We start from the raw sequence: 16844 nt of genomic DNA, 5'->3' as shown, positions 1-16844 counted from the left end.
AATTACGGTATTCAGGGACATTGAAATCTCCTACTAAAATGACCTTAGAACGGAATATAAATTCTAAAGAGAAAATAGCATCCACAAAATCGTAAAAGGTACCTGAGGCAGTACCTGGAGGTATATACAAAACAAATATGTAGATGGGAATATTAAAATTAGAAAGTTTGACAGCAATAATATCTATCTCTGTCAACGAAACAAACAAAGGACCTTTCAAATTAATTAACGTAGCCGACAACTTTTCCTATTCTGAGTCGATTCTGCATGCTTTAAGTGTGTTTGGTTGCTCAGAACCATCAAAAAACGCTGAAATATAGTTCAAATTCAATAAAAATCGACAAAAATACAGTTTCTAGCTAAAATTTGATGGTTTCGTTGCACTTTCCGAGCCCGTAGGGTATCTGAGTGGCTTAAAAGTACAAGAAAACACTTCAAAAGTGACGTTTCTAAAGAATTTTAACAGTTTTCTTGTATCTACGAACGCCAGAATGCATAAAATTGACCTAAACGTCTCCTTTTCCTATTCTGAGTCGATTCTGCATGCTTTAAGTGTGTTTGGTGGCTCAGAACCATCAAAAAACGTTGAAATATAGTTCAAATTCAATAAAAATCGACAAAAATACAGTTTCTAGCTAAAATTTGATGGTTTCGTTGCACTTTCCGAGCCCGTTGGGTATCTGAGTGGCTTAAAAGTACAAGAAAACACTTCAAAAGTGACGTTTCTGAAGAATTTTAACAGTTTTCTTGTATCTACGAACGCCAGAATGCATAAAATTGACCTAAACGTCTCCTTTTCCTATTCTGAGTCGATTCTGCATGCTTCAAGTGTGTTTGGTGGCTCAGAACCATCAAAAAACGTTGAAATATAGTTCAAATTCAATAAAAATTGACAAAAATACAGTTTCTAGCTAAAATTTGATGGTTTCGTTGCACTTTCCGAGCCCGTAGGGTATCTGAGTGGCTTAAAAGTACAAGAAAACACTTCAAAAGTGACGTTTCTGAAGAATTTTAACAGTTTTCTTGTATCTACGAACGCCAGAATGCATAAAATTGACCTAAACGTCTCCTTTTTTTATTCTGAGTCGATTCTGCATGCTTTAAGTGTGTTTGGTGGCTCAGAACCATCAAAAAACGTTGAAATATAGTTCAAATTCAATAAAAATCGACAAAAATACAGTTTCTAGCTAAAATTTGATGGTTTCGTTGCACTTTCCGAGCCCGTAGGGTATCTGAGTGGCTTAAAAGTACAAGAAAACACTTCAAAAGTGACGTTTCTGAAGAATTTTAACAGTTTTCTTGTATCTACGAACGCCAGAATGCATAAAATTGACCTAAACGTCTCCTTTTCCTATTCTGAGTCGATTCTGCATGCTTTAAGTTTGTTTGGTGGCACAGAACCATCAAAAAACGTTGAAATATAGTTCAAATTCAATAAAAATCGACAAAAATACAGTTTCTAGCTAAAATTTGATGGTTTCGTTGCACTTTCCGAGCCCGTAGGGTATCTGAGTGGCTTAAAAGTACAAGAAAACACTTCAAAAGTGACATTTCTGAAGAATTTTAACAGTTTTCTTGTATCTACGAACGCCAGAATGCATAAAATTGACCTAAACGTCTCCTTTTCCTATTCTGAGTCGATTCTGCATGCTTTAAGTGTGTTTGGTGGCTCAGAACCATCAAAAAACGTTGAAATATAGTTCAAATTCAATAAAAATCGACAAAAATACAGTTTCTAGCTAAAATTTGATGGTTTCGTTGCACTTTCCGAGCCCATAGGGTATCTGAGTGGCTTAAAAGTACAAGAAAACACTTCAAAAGTGACGTTTCTGAAGAATTTTAACAGTTTTCTTGTATCTACGAACGCCAGAATGCATAAATTTGACCTAAACGTCTCCTTTTCCTATTCTGAGTCGATTCTGCATGCTTTAAGTGTGTTTGTTGGCTCAGAACCATCAAAAAACGTTGAAATATAGTTCAAATTCAATAAAAATCGACAAAAATACAGTTTCTAGCTAAAATTTGATGGTTTCGTTGCACTTTCCGAGCCCGTAGGGTATCTGAGTGGCTTAAAATTACAAGAAAACACTTCAAAAGTGACGTTTCTGAAGAATTTTAACAGTTTTCTTGTATCTACGAACGCCAGAATGCATAAAGTTGACCTAAACGTCTCCTTTTCTTATTCTGAGTCGATTCTGCATGCTTTAAGTGTGTTTGGTGGCTCAGAACCATAAAAAAACGTTGAAATATAGTTCAAATTCAATAAAAATCGACAAAAATACAGTTTCTAGCTAAAATTTGATGGTTTCGTTGCACTTTCCGAGCCCGTAGGGTATCTGAGTGGCTTAAAAGTACAAGAAAACACTTCAAAAGAGACGTTTCTGAAGAATTTTAACAGTTTTCTTGTATCTACGAACGCCAGAATGCATAAAATTGACCTAAACGTCTCCTTTTCCTATTCTGAGTCGATTCTGCATGCTTTAAGTGTGTTTGGTGGCTCAGAACCATCAAAAAACGTTGAAATATAGTTCAAATTCAATAAAAATCGACAAAAATACAGTTTCTAGCTAAAATTTGATCGTTTCGTTGCACTTTCCGAGCCCGTAGGGTATCTGAGTGGCTCAAAAGTACAAGAAAACACTTCAAAAGTGACGTTTCTGAAGAATTTTAACAGTTTTCTTGTATCTACGAACGCCAGAATGCATAAAATTGACCTAAACGTCTCCTTTTCCTATTCTGAGTCGATTCTGCATGCTTCAAGTGTGTTTGGTGGCTCAGAACCATCAAAAAACGTTGAAATATAGTTCAAATTCAATAAAAATTGACAAAAATACAGTTTCTAGCTAAAATTTGATGGTTTCGTTGCACTTTCCGAGCCCGTAGGGTATCTGAGTGGCTTAAAAGTACAAGAAAACACTTCAAAAGTGACGTTTCTGAAGAATTTTAACAGTTTTCTTGTATCTACGAACGCCAGAATGCATAAAATTGACCTAAACGTCTCCTTTTTTTATTCTGAGTCGATTCTGCATGCTTTAAGTGTGTTTGGTGGCTCAGAACCATCAAAAAACGTTGAAATATAGTTCAAATTCAATAAAAATCGACAAAAATGCAGATTCTAGCTAAAATTTGATGGTTTCGTTGCACTTTCCGAGCCCGTAGGGTATCTGAGTGGCTTAAAAGTACAAGAAAACACTTCAAAAGAGACGTTTCTGAAGAATTTTAACAGTTTTCTTGTATCTACGAACGCCAGAATGCATAAAATTGACCTAAACGTCTCCTTTTCCTATTCTGAGTCGATTCTGCATGCTTTAAGTGTGTTTGGTGGCTCAGAACCATCAAAAAACGTTGAAATATAGTTCAAATTCAATAAAAATCGACAAAAATACAGTTTCTAGCTAAAATTTGATGGTTTCGTTGCACTTTCCGAGCCCGTTGGGTATCTGAGTGGCTTAAAAGTACAAGAAAACACTTCAAAATTGACGTTTCTGAAGAATTTTAACAGTTTTCTTGTATCTACGAACGCCAGAATGCATAAACTTGACCTAAACGTCTCCTTTTCTTATTCTGAGTCGATTCTTCATGCTTTAAGTGTGTTTGGTGGCTCAGAACCATCAAAAAACGTTGAAATATAGTTCAAATTCAATAAAAATCGACAAAAATACAGTTTCTAGCTAAAATTTGATGGTTTCGTTGCACTTTCCGAGCCCGTAGGGTATCTGAGTGGCTTAAAAGTACAAGAAAACACTTCAAAAATGACGTTTCTGAAGAATTTTAAGAGTTTTCTTGTATCTACGAACGCCAGAATGCATAAAATTTACCTAAACGTCTCCTTTTTCTATTCTGAGTCGATTCTGCATGCTTTAAGTGTGTTTGGTGGCTCAGAACCATCAAAAAACGTTGAAATATAGTTCAAATTCAATAAAAATCGACAAAAATACAGTTTCTAGCTAAAATTTGATGGTTTCGTTGCACTTTCCGAGCCCGTAGTGTATCTGAGTGGCTTAAAAGTACAAGAAAACACTTCAAAAGTGACGTTTCTGAAGAATTTTAACAGTTTTCTTGTATCTACGAACGCCAGAATGCATAAAATTGACCTAAACGTCTCCTTTTCCTATTCTGAGTCGATTCTGCATGCTTTAAGTGTGTTTGATGGCTCAGAACCATCAAAAAACGTTGAAATATTGTTCAAATTTAATAAAAATCGACAAAAATACAGTTTCTAGCTAAAATTTGATGGTTTCGTTGCACTTTCCGAGCCCGTAGGGTATCTGAGTGGCTTAAAAGTACAAGAAAACACTTCAAAAGTGACGTTTCTGAAGAATTTTAACAGTTTTCTTGTATCTACGAACGCCAGAATGCATAAAATTGACCTAAACGTCTCCTTTTCCTATTCTGAGTCGATTCTGCATGCTTTAAGTGTGTTTGGTGGCTCAGAACCATCAAAACACGTTGAAATATAGTTCAAATTCAATAAAAATCGACAAAAATACAGATTCTAGCTAAAATTTGATGGTTTCGTTGCACTTTCCGAGCCCGTAGGGTATCTGAGTGGCTTAAAAGTACAAGAAAACACTTCAAAAGAGACGTTTCTGAAGAATTTTAACAGTTTTCTTGTATCTACGAACGCCAGAATGCATAAAATTGACCTAAACGTCTCCTTTTCCTATTCTGAGTCGATTCTGCATGCTTTAAGTGTGTTTGTTGGCTCAGAACCATCAAAAAACGTTGAAATATAGTTCAAATTCAATAAAAATCGACAAAAATACAGTTTCTAGCTAAAATTTGATGGTTTCGTTGCACTTTCCGAGCCCGTAGGGTATCTGAGTGGCTTAAAATTACAAGAAAACACTTCAAAAGTGACGTTTCTGAAGAATTTTAACAGTTTTCTTGTATCTACGAACGCCAGAATGCATAAAGTTGACCTAAACGTCTCCTTTTCTTATTCTGAGTCGATTCTGCATGCTTTAAGTGTGTTTGGTGGCTCAGAACCATAAAAAAACGTTGAAATATAGTTCAAATTCAATAAAAATCGACAAAAATACAGTTTCTAGCTAAAATTTGATGGTTTCGTTGCACTTTCCGAGCCCGTAGGGTATCTGAGTGGCTTAAAAGTACAAGAAAACACTTCAAAAGAGACGTTTCTGAAGAATTTTAACAGTTTTCTTGTATCTACGAACGCCAGAATGCATAAAATTGACCTAAACGTCTCCTTTTCCTATTCTGAGTCGATTCTGCATGCTTTAAGTGTGTTTGGTGGCTCAGAACCATCAAAAAACGTTGAAATATAGTTCAAATTCAATAAAAATCGACAAAAATACAGTTTCTAGCTAAAATTTGATCGTTTCGTTGCACTTTCCGAGCCCGTAGGGTATCTGAGTGGCTCAAAAGTACAAGAAAACACTTCAAAAGTGACGTTTCTGAAGAATTTTAACAGTTTTCTTGTATCTACGAACGCCAGAATGCATAAAATTGACCTAAACGTCTCCTTTTCCTATTCTGAGTCGATTCTGCATGCTTTAAGTGTGTTTGGTGGCTCAGAACCATCAAAAAACGTTGAAATATAGTTCAAATTCAATAAAAATCGACAAAAATACAGATTCTAGCTAAAATTTGATGGTTTCGTTGCACTTTCCGAGCCCGTAGGGTATCTGAGTGGCTTAAAAGTACAAGAAAACACTTCAAAAGAGACGTTTCTGAAGAATTTTAACAGTTTTCTTGTATCTACGAACGCCAGAATGCATAAAATTGACCTAAACGTCTCCTTTTCCTATTCTGAGTCGATTCTGCATGCTTTAAGTGTGTTTGATGGCTCAGAACCATCAAAAAACGTTGAAATATAGTTCAAATTTAATAAAAATCGACAAAAATACAGTTTCTAGCTAAAATTTGATGGTTTCGTTGCACTTTCCGAGCCCGTAGGGTATCTGAGTGGCTTAAAAGTACAAGAAAACACTTCAAAAGTGACGTTTCTGAAGAATTTTAACAGTTTTCTTGTATCTACGAACGCCAGAATGCATAAAATTGACCTAAACGTCTCCTTTTCCTATTCTGAGTCGATTCTGCATGCTTTAAGTGTGTTTGGTGGCTCAGAACCATCAAAAAACGTTGAAATATAGTTCAAATTCAATAAAAATCGACAAAAATACAGATTCTAGCTAAAATTTGATGGTTTCGTTGCACTTTCCGAGCCCGTAGGGTATCTGAGTGGCTTAAAAGTACAAGAAAACACTTCAAAAGAGACGTTTCTGAAGAATTTTAACAGTTTTCTTGTATCTACGAACGCCAGAATGCATAAAATTGACCTAAACGTCTCCTTTTCCTATTCTGAGTCGATTCTGCATGCTTTAAGTGTGTTTGGTGGCTCAGAACCATCAAAAAACGTTGAAATATAGTTCAAATTCAATAAAAATCGACAAAAATACAGTTTCTAGCTAAAATTTGATGGTTTCGTTGCACTTTCCGAGCCCGTAGGGTATCTGAGTGGCTTAAAAGTACAAGAAAACACTTCAAAATTGACGTTTCTGAAGAATTTTAACAGTTTTCTTGTATCTACGAACGCCAGAATGCATAAACTTGACCTAAACGTCTCCTTTTCCTATTCTGAGTCGATTCTGCATGCTTTAAGTGTGTTTGGTGGCTCAGAACCATCAAAAAACGTTGAAATATAGTTCAAATTCAATAAAAATCGACAAAAATACAGTTTCTAGCTAAAATTTGATGGTTTCGTTGCACTTTCCGAGCCCGTAGGGTATCTGAGTGGCTTAAAAGTACAAGAAAACACTTCAAAAATGACGTTTCTGAAGAATTTTAAGAGTTTTCTTGTATCTACGAACGCCAGAATGCATAAAATTGACCTAAACGTCTCCTTTTTCTATTCTGAGTCGATTCTGCATGCTTTAAGTGTGTTTGGTGGCTCAGAACCATCAAAAAACGTTGAAATATAGTTCAAATTCAATAAAAATCGACAAAAATACAGTTTCTAGCTAAAATTTGATGGTTTCGTTGCACTTTCCGAGCCCGTAGGGTATCTGAGTGGCTTAAAAGTACAAGAAAACACTTCAAAAGTGACGTTTCTGAAGAATTTTAACAGTTTTCTTGTATCTACGAACGCCAGAATGCATAAAATTGACCTAAACGTCTCCTTTTCCTATTCTGAGTCGATTCTGCATGCTTTAAGTGTGTTTGATGGCTCAGAACCATCAAAAAACGTTGAAATATAGTTCAAATTTAATAAAAATCGACAAAAATACAGTTTCTAGCTAAAATTTGATGGTTTCGTTGCACTTTCCGAGCCCGTAGGGTATCTGAGTGGCTTAAAAGTACAAGAAAACACTTCAAAAGTGACGTTTCTGAAGAATTTTAACAGTTTTCTTGTATCTACGAACGCCAGAATGCATAAAATTGACCTAAACATCTCCTTTTCCTATTCTGAGTCGATTCTGCATGCTTTAAGCGTGTTTGGTGGCTCAGAACCATCAAAAAACGTTGAAATATAGTTCAAATTCACTAAAAATCGACAAAAATACAGTTGCTAGCTAAAATTTTATGGTTTCGTTGCACTTTCCGAGCCCGTTGGGTATCTGAGTGGCTTAAAAGTACAAGAAAACACTTCAAAAGTGACGTTTCTGAAGAATTTTAACAGTTTGTCGACAAAAATACAGTTTCTAGCTAAAATTTGATGGTTTCGTTGCACTTTCCGAGCCCGTAGGGTATCTGAGTGGCTTAAAAGTACAAGAAAACACTTCAAAAGTGACGTTTCTGAAGAATTTTAACAGTTTTCTTGTATCTACGAACGCCAGAATGCATAAAATTGACCTAAACGTCTCCTTTTCCTATTCTGAGTCGATTCTGCATGCTTTAAGTGTGTTTGGTGGCTCAGAACCATCAAAAAACGTTGAAATATAGTTCAAATTCAATAAAAATCGACAAAAATACAGTTTCTAGCTAAAATTTGATGGTTTCGTTGCACTTTCCGAGCCCGTAGGGTATCTGAGTGGCTTAAAAGTACAAGAAAACACTTCAAAAGTGACGTTTCTGAAGAATTTTAACAGTTTTCTTGTATCTACGAACGCCAGAATGCATAAAATTGACCTAAACGTCTCCTTTTCCTATTCTGAGTCGATTCTGCATGCTTTAAGTGTGTTTGGTGGCTCAGAACCATCAAAAAACGTTGAAATATAGTTCAAATTCAATAAAAATCGACAAAAATACAGTTTCTAGCTAAAATTTGATGGTTTCGTTGCACTTTCCGAGCCCGTAGGGTATCTGAGTGGCTTAAAAGTACAAGAAAACACTTCAAAAGTGACGTTTCTGAAGAATTTTAACAGTTTTCTTGTATCTACGGACGCCAGAATGCATAAAATTGACCTAAACGTCTCCTTTTCCTATTCTGAGTCGATTCTGCATGCTTTAAGTGTGTTTGGTGGCTCAGAACCATCAAAAAACGTTGAAATATAGTTCAAATTCAATAAAAATCGACAAAAATACAGTTTCTAGCTAAAATTTGATGGTTTCGTTGCACTTTCCGAGCCCGTAGGGTATCTGAGTGGCTTAAAAGTACAAGAAAACACTTCAAAAGCGACGTTTCTGAAGAATTTTAACAGTTTTCTTGTATCTACGAACGCCAGAATGCATAAAATTGACCTAAACGTCTCCTTTTCCTATTCTGAGTCGATTCTGCATGCTTTAAGTGTGTTTGGTGGCTCAGAACCATCAAAAAACGTTGAAATATAGTTCAAATTCAATAAAAATCGACAAAAATACAGTTTCTAGCTAAAATTTGATGGTTTCGTTGCACTTTCCGAGCCCGTAGGGTATCTGAGTGGCTTAAAAGTACAAGAAAACACTTCAAAAGTGACGTTTCTGAAGAATTTTAACAGTTTTCTTGTATCTACGAACGCCAGAATGCATAAAATTGACCTAAACGTCTCCTTTTCCTATTCTGAGTCGATTCTGCATGCTTTATGTGTGTTTGGTGGCTCAGAACCATCAAAAAACGTTGAAATATAGTTCAAATTCAATAAAAATCGACAAAAATACAGTTTCTAGCTAAAATTTGATGGTTTCGTTGCACTTTCCGAGCCCGTAGGGTATCTGAGTGGCTTAAAAGTACAAGAAAACACTTCAAAAGTGACGTTTCTGAAGAATTTTAACAGTTTTCTTGTATCTACGAACGCCAGAATGCATAAAATTGACCTAAACGTCTCCTTTTCCTATTCTGAGTCGATTCTGCATGCTTTAAGTGTGTTTGGTGGCTCAGAACCATCAAAAAACGTTGAAATATAGTTCAAATTCAATAAAAATCGACAAAAATACAGTTTCTAGCTAAAATTTGATGGTTTCGTTGCACTTTCCGAGCCCGTAGGGTATCTGAGTGGCTTAAAAGTACAAGAAAACACTTCAAAAGTGACGTTTCTGAAGAATTTTAACAGTTTTCTTGTATCTACGAACGCCAGAATGCATAAAATTGACCTAAACGTCTCCTTTTCCTATTCTGAGTCGATTCTGCAGGCTTTAAGTGTGTTTGGTGGCTCAGAACCATCAAAAAACGTTGAAATATAGTTCAAATTCAATAAAAATCGACAAAAATACAGTTTCTAGCTAAAATTTGATGGTTTCGTTGCACTTTCCGAGCCCGTAGGGTATCTGAGTGGCTTAAAAGCACAAGAAAACACTTCAAAAGTGATGTTTCTGAAGAATTTTAACAGTTTTCTTGTATCTACGAACACCAGAATGCATAAAATTGACCTAAACGTCTCCTTTTCCTATTCTGAGTCTATTCTGCATGCTTTAAGTGTGTTTGGTGGCTCAGAACCATCAAAAAACGTTGAAATATAGTTCAAATTCAATAAAAATCGACAAAAATACAGTTTCTAGCTAAAATTTTATGGTTTCGTTGCACTTTCCGAGCCCGTAGGGTATCTGAGTGGCTTAAAAGTACAAGAAAACACTTCAAAAGTGACGTTTCTGAAGAATTTTAACAGTTTTCTTGTATCTACGAACGCCAGAATGCATAAAATTGACCTAAACGTCTCCTTTTCCTATTCTGAGTCGATTCTGCATGCTTTAAGTGTGTTTGGTGGCTCAGAACCATCAAAAAACGTTGAAATATAGTTCAAATTCAATAAAAATCGACAAAAATACAGATTCTAGCTAAAATTTGATGGTTTCGTTGCACTTTCCGAGCCCGTAGGGTATCTGAGTGGCTTAAAAGTACAAGAAAACACTTCAAAAGAGACGTTTCTGAAGAATTTTAACAGTTTTCTTGTATCTACGAACGCCAGAATGCATAAAATTGACCTAAACGTCTCCTTTTCCTATTCTGAGTCGATTCTGCATGCTTTAAGTGTGTTTGGTGGCTCAGAACCATCAAAAAACGTTGAAATATAGTTCAAATTCAATAAAAATCGACAAAAATACAGTTTCTAGCTAAAATTTGATGGTTTCGTTGCACTTTCCGAGCCCGTAGGGTATCTGAGTGGCTTAAAAGTACAAGAAAACACTTCAAAATTGACGTTTCTGAAGAATTTTAACAGTTTTCTTGTATCTACGAACGCCAGAATGCATAAACTTGACCTAAACGTCTCCTTTTCCTATTCTGAGTCGATTCTGCATGCTTTAAGTGTGTTTGGTGGCTCAGAACCATCAAAAAACGTTGAAATATAGTTCAAATTCAATAAAAATCGACAAAAATACAGTTTCTAGCTAAAATTTGATGGTTTCGTTGCACTTTCCGAGCCCGTAGGGTATCTGAGTGGCTTAAAAGTACAAGAAAACACTTCAAAAATGACGTTTCTGAAGAATTTTAAGAGTTTTCTTGTATCTACGAACGCCAGAATGCATAAAATTGACCTAAACGTCTCCTTTTTCTATTCTGAGTCGATTCTGCATGCTTTAAGTGTGTTTGGTGGCTCAGAACCATCAAAAAACGTTGAAATATAGTTCAAATTCAATAAAAATCGACAAAAATACAGTTTCTAGCTAAAATTTGATGGTTTCGTTGCACTTTCCGAGCCCGTAGGGTATCTGAGTGGCTTAAAAGTACAAGAAAACACTTCAAAAGTGACGTTTCTGAAGAATTTTAACAGTTTTCTTGTATCTACGAACGCCAGAATGCATAAAATTGACCTAAACGTCTCCTTTTCCTATTCTGAGTCGATTCTGCATGCTTTAAGTGTGTTTGATGGCTCAGAACCATCAAAAAACGTTGAAATATAGTTCAAATTTAATAAAAATCGACAAAAATACAGTTTCTAGCTAAAATTTGATGGTTTCGTTGCACTTTCCGAGCCCGTAGGGTATCTGAGTGGCTTAAAAGTACAAGAAAACACTTCAAAAGTGACGTTTCTGAAGAATTTTAACAGTTTTCTTGTATCTACGAACGCCAGAATGCATAAAATTGACCTAAACATCTCCTTTTCCTATTCTGAGTCGATTCTGCATGCTTTAAGCGTGTTTGGTGGCTCAGAACCATCAAAAAACGTTGAAATATAGTTCAAATTCACTAAAAATCGACAAAAATACAGTTGCTAGCTAAAATTTTATGGTTTCGTTGCACTTTCCGAGCCCGTTGGGTATCTGAGTGGCTTAAAAGTACAAGAAAACACTTCAAAAGTGACGTTTCTGAAGAATTTTAACAGTTTGTCGACAAAAATACAGTTTCTAGCTAAAATTTGATGGTTTCGTTGCACTTTCCGAGCCCGTAGGGTATCTGAGTGGCTTAAAAGTACAAGAAAACACTTCAAAAGTGACGTTTCTGAAGAATTTTAACAGTTTTCTTGTATCTACGAACGCCAGAATGCATAAAATTGACCTAAACGTCTCCTTTTCCTATTCTGAGTCGATTCTGCATGCTTTAAGTGTGTTTGGTGGCTCAGAACCATCAAAAAACGTTGAAATATAGTTCAAATTCAATAAAAATCGACAAAAATACAGTTTCTAGCTAAAATTTGATGGTTTCGTTGCACTTTCCGAGCCCGTAGGGTATCTGAGTGGCTTAAAAGTACAAGAAAACACTTCAAAAGTGACGTTTCTGAAGAATTTTAACAGTTTTCTTGTATCTACGAACGCCAGAATGCATAAAATTGACCTAAACGTCTCCTTTTCCTATTCTGAGTCGATTCTGCATGCTTTAAGTGTGTTTGGTGGCTCAGAACCATCAAAAAACGTTGAAATATAGTTCAAATTCAATAAAAATCGACAAAAATACAGTTTCTAGCTAAAATTTGATGGTTTCGTTGCACTTTCCGAGCCCGTAGGGTATCTGAGTGGCTTAAAAGTACAAGAAAACACTTCAAAAGTGACGTTTCTGAAGAATTTTAACAGTTTTCTTGTATCTACGGACGCCAGAATGCATAAAATTGACCTAAACGTCTCCTTTTCCTATTCTGAGTCGATTCTGCATGCTTTAAGTGTGTTTGGTGGCTCAGAACCATCAAAAAACGTTGAAATATAGTTCAAATTCAATAAAAATCGACAAAAATACAGTTTCTAGCTAAAATTTGATGGTTTCGTTGCACTTTCCGAGCCCGTAGGGTATCTGAGTGGCTTAAAAGTACAAGAAAACACTTCAAAAGCGACGTTTCTGAAGAATTTTAACAGTTTTCTTGTATCTACGAACGCCAGAATGCATAAAATTGACCTAAACGTCTCCTTTTCCTATTCTGAGTCGATTCTGCATGCTTTAAGTGTGTTTGGTGGCTCAGAACCATCAAAAAACGTTGAAATATAGTTCAAATTCAATAAAAATCGACAAAAATACAGTTTCTAGCTAAAATTTGATGGTTTCGTTGCACTTTCCGAGCCCGTAGGGTATCTGAGTGGCTTAAAAGTACAAGAAAACACTTCAAAAGTGACGTTTCTGAAGAATTTTAACAGTTTTCTTGTATCTACGAACGCCAGAATGCATAAAATTGACCTAAACGTCTCCTTTTCCTATTCTGAGTCGATTCTGCATGCTTTATGTGTGTTTGGTGGCTCAGAACCATCAAAAAACGTTGAAATATAGTTCAAATTCAATAAAAATCGACAAAAATACAGTTTCTAGCTAAAATTTGATGGTTTCGTTGCACTTTCCGAGCCCGTAGGGTATCTGAGTGGCTTAAAAGTACAAGAAAACACTTCAAAAGTGACGTTTCTGAAGAATTTTAACAGTTTTCTTGTATCTACGAACGCCAGAATGCATAAAATTGACCTAAACGTCTCCTTTTCCTATTCTGAGTCGATTCTGCATGCTTTAAGTGTGTTTGGTGGCTCAGAACCATCAAAAAACGTTGAAATATAGTTCAAATTCAATAAAAATCGACAAAAATACAGTTTCTAGCTAAAATTTGATGGTTTCGTTGCACTTTCCGAGCCCGTAGGGTATCTGAGTGGCTTAAAAGTACAAGAAAACACTTCAAAAGTGACGTTTCTGAAGAATTTTAACAGTTTTCTTGTATCTACGAACGCCAGAATGCATAAAATTGACCTAAACGTCTCCTTTTCCTATTCTGAGTCGATTCTGCATGCTTTAAGTGTGTTTGGTGGCTCAGAACCATCAAAAAACGTTGAAATATAGTTCAAATTCAATAAAAATCGACAAAAATACAGTTTCTAGCTAAAATTTGATGGTTTCGTTGCACTTTCCGAGCCCGTAGGGTATCTGAGTGGCTTAAAAGCACAAGAAAACACTTCAAAAGTGATGTTTCTGAAGAATTTTAACAGTTTTCTTGTATCTACGAACACCAGAATGCATAAAATTGACCTAAACGTCTCCTTTTCCTATTCTGAGTCTATTCTGCATGCTTTAAGTGTGTTTGGTGGCTCAGAACCATCAAAAAACGTTGAAATATAGTTCAAATTCAATAAAAATCGACAAAAATACAGTTTCTAGCTAAAATTTTATGGTTTCGTTGCACTTTCCGAGCCCGTAGAGTATCTGAGTGGCTTAAAAGTACAAGAAAACACTTCAAAAGTGACGTTTCTGAAGAATTTTAACAGTTTTCTTGTATCTACGAACGCCAGAATGCATAAAATTGACCTAAACGTCTCCTTTTCCTATTCTGAGTCGATTCTGCATGCTTTAAGTGTGTTTGGTGGCTCAGAACCATCAAAAAACGTTGAAATATAGTTCAAATTCAATAAAAATCGACAAAAATACAGATTCTAGCTAAAATTTGATGGTTTCGTTGCACTTTCCGAGCCCGTAGGGTATCTGAGTGGCTTAAAAGTACAAGAAAACACTTCAAAAGAGACGTTTCTGAAGAATTTTAACAGTTTTCTTGTATCTACGAACGCCAGAATGCATAAAATTGACCTAAACGTCTCCTTTTCCTATTCTGAGTCGATTCTGCATGCTTTAAGTGTGTTTGGTGGCTCAGAACCATCAAAAAACGTTGAAATATAGTTCAAATTCAATAAAAATCGACAAAAATACAGTTTCTAGCTAAAATTTGATGGTTTCGTTGCACTTTCCGAGCCCGTAGGGTATCTGAGTGGCTTAAAAGTACAAGAAAACACTTCAAAATTGACGTTTCTGAAGAATTTTAACAGTTTTCTTGTATCTACGAACGCCAGAATGCATAAACTTGACCTAAACGTCTCCTTTTCCTATTCTGAGTCGATTCTGCATGCTTTAAGTGTGTTTGGTGGCTCAGAACCATCAAAAAACGTTGAAATATAGTTCAAATTCAATAAAAATCGACAAAAATACAGTTTCTAGCTAAAATTTGATGGTTTCGTTGCACTTTCCGAGCCCGTAGGGTATCTGAGTGGCTTAAAAGTACAAGAAAACACTTCAAAAATGACGTTTCTGAAGAATTTTAAGAGTTTTCTTGTATCTACGAACGCCAGAATGCATAAAATTGACCTAAACGTCTCCTTTTTCTATTCTGAGTCGATTCTGCATGCTTTAAGTGTGTTTGGTGGCTCAGAACCATCAAAAAACGTTGAAATATAGTTCAAATTCAATAAAAATCGACAAAAATACAGTTTCTAGCTAAAATTTGATGGTTTCGTTGCACTTTCCGAGCCCGTAGGGTATCTGAGTGGCTTAAAAGTACAAGAAAACACTTCAAAAGTGACGTTTCTGAAGAATTTTAACAGTTTTCTTGTATCTACGAACGCCAGAATGCATAAAATTGACCTAAACGTCTCCTTTTCCTATTCTGAGTCGATTCTGCATGCTTTAAGTGTGTTTGATGGCTCAGAACCATCAAAAAACGTTGAAATATAGTTCAAATTTAATAAAAATCGACAAAAATACAGTTTCTAGCTAAAATTTGATGGTTTCGTTGCACTTTCCGAGCCCGTAGGGTATCTGAGTGGCTTAAAAGTACAAGAAAACACTTCAAAAGTGACGTTTCTGAAGAATTTTAACAGTTTTCTTGTATCTACGAACGCCAGAATGCATAAAATTGACCTAAACATCTCCTTTTCCTATTCTGAGTCGATTCTGCATGCTTTAAGCGTGTTTGGTGGCTCAGAACCATCAAAAAACGTTGAAATATAGTTCAAATTCACTAAAAATCGACAAAAATACAGTTGCTAGCTAAAATTTGATGGTTTCGTTGCACTTTCCGAGCCCGTTGGGTATCTGAGTGGCTTAAAAGTACAAGAAAACACTTCAAAAGTGACGTTTCTGAAGAATTTTAACAGTTTGTCGACAAAAATACAGTTTCTAGCTAAAATTTGATGGTTTCGTTGCACTTTCCGAGCCCGTAGGGTATCTGAGTGGCTTAAAAGTACAAGAAAACACTTCAAAAGTGACGTTTCTGAAGAATTTTAACAGTTTTCTTGTATCTACGAACGCCAGAATGCATAAAATTGACCTAAACGTCTCCTTTTCCTATTCTGAGTCGATTCTGCATGCTTTAAGTGTGTTTGGTGGCTCAGAACCATCAAAAAACGTTGAAATATAGTTCAAATTCAATAAAAATCGACAAAAATACAGTTTCTAGCTAAAATTTGATGGTTTCGTTGCACTTTCCGAGCCCGTAGGGTATCTGAGTGGCTTAAAAGTACAAGAAAACACTTCAAAAGTGACGTTTCTGAAGAATTTTAACAGTTTTCTTGTATCTACGAACGCCAGAATGCATAAAATTGACCTAAACGTCTCCTTTTCCTATTCTGAGTCGATTCTGCATGCTTTAAGTGTGTTTGGTGGCTCAGAACCATCAAAAAACGTTGAAATATAGTTCAAATTCAATAAAAATCGACAAAAATACAGTTTCTAGCTAAAATTTGATGGTTTCGTTGCACTTTCCGAGCCCGTAGGGTATCTGAGTGGCTTAAAAGTACAAGAAAACACTTCAAAAGTGACGTTTCTGAAGAATTTTAACAGTTTTCTTGTATCTACGAACGCCAGAATGCATAAAATTGACCTAAACGTCTCCTTTTCCTATTCTGAGTCGATTCTGCATGCTTTAAGTGTGTTTGGTGGCTCAGAACCATCAAAAAACGTTGAAATATAGTTCAAATTCAATAAAAATCGACAAAAATACAGTTTCTAGCTAAAATTTGATGGTTTCGTTGCACTTTCCGAGCCCGTAGGGTATCTGAGTGGCTTAAAAGCACAAGAAAACACTTCAAAAGTGATGTTTCTGAAGAATTTTAACAGTTTTCTTGTATCTACGAACACCAGAATGCATAAAATTGACCTAAACGTCTCCTTTTCCTATTCTGAGTCTATTCTGCATGCTTTAAGTGTGTTTGGTGGCTCAGAACCATCAAAAAACGTTGAAATATAGTTCAAATTCAATAAAAATCGACAAAAATACAGTTTCTAGCTAAAATTTTATGGTTTCGTTGCACTTTCCGAGCCCGTAGGGTATCTGAGTGGCTTAAATGTACAAGAAAACACTTCA

The sequence above is a fragment of the Zophobas morio genome, unplaced genomic scaffold (genome assembly GCF_036711695.1).
Source record: "Zophobas morio isolate AGI-343-1 ecotype UQ-CSIRO unplaced genomic scaffold, CSIRO_AGI_Zmor_V1 ptg000049l, whole genome shotgun sequence".
Lineage (NCBI taxonomy): Eukaryota > Metazoa > Arthropoda > Insecta > Coleoptera > Tenebrionidae > Zophobas > Zophobas morio.
The sequence above is the reverse complement of the archived record's forward strand: the minus strand, read 5'-3'. Positions refer to the sequence as shown.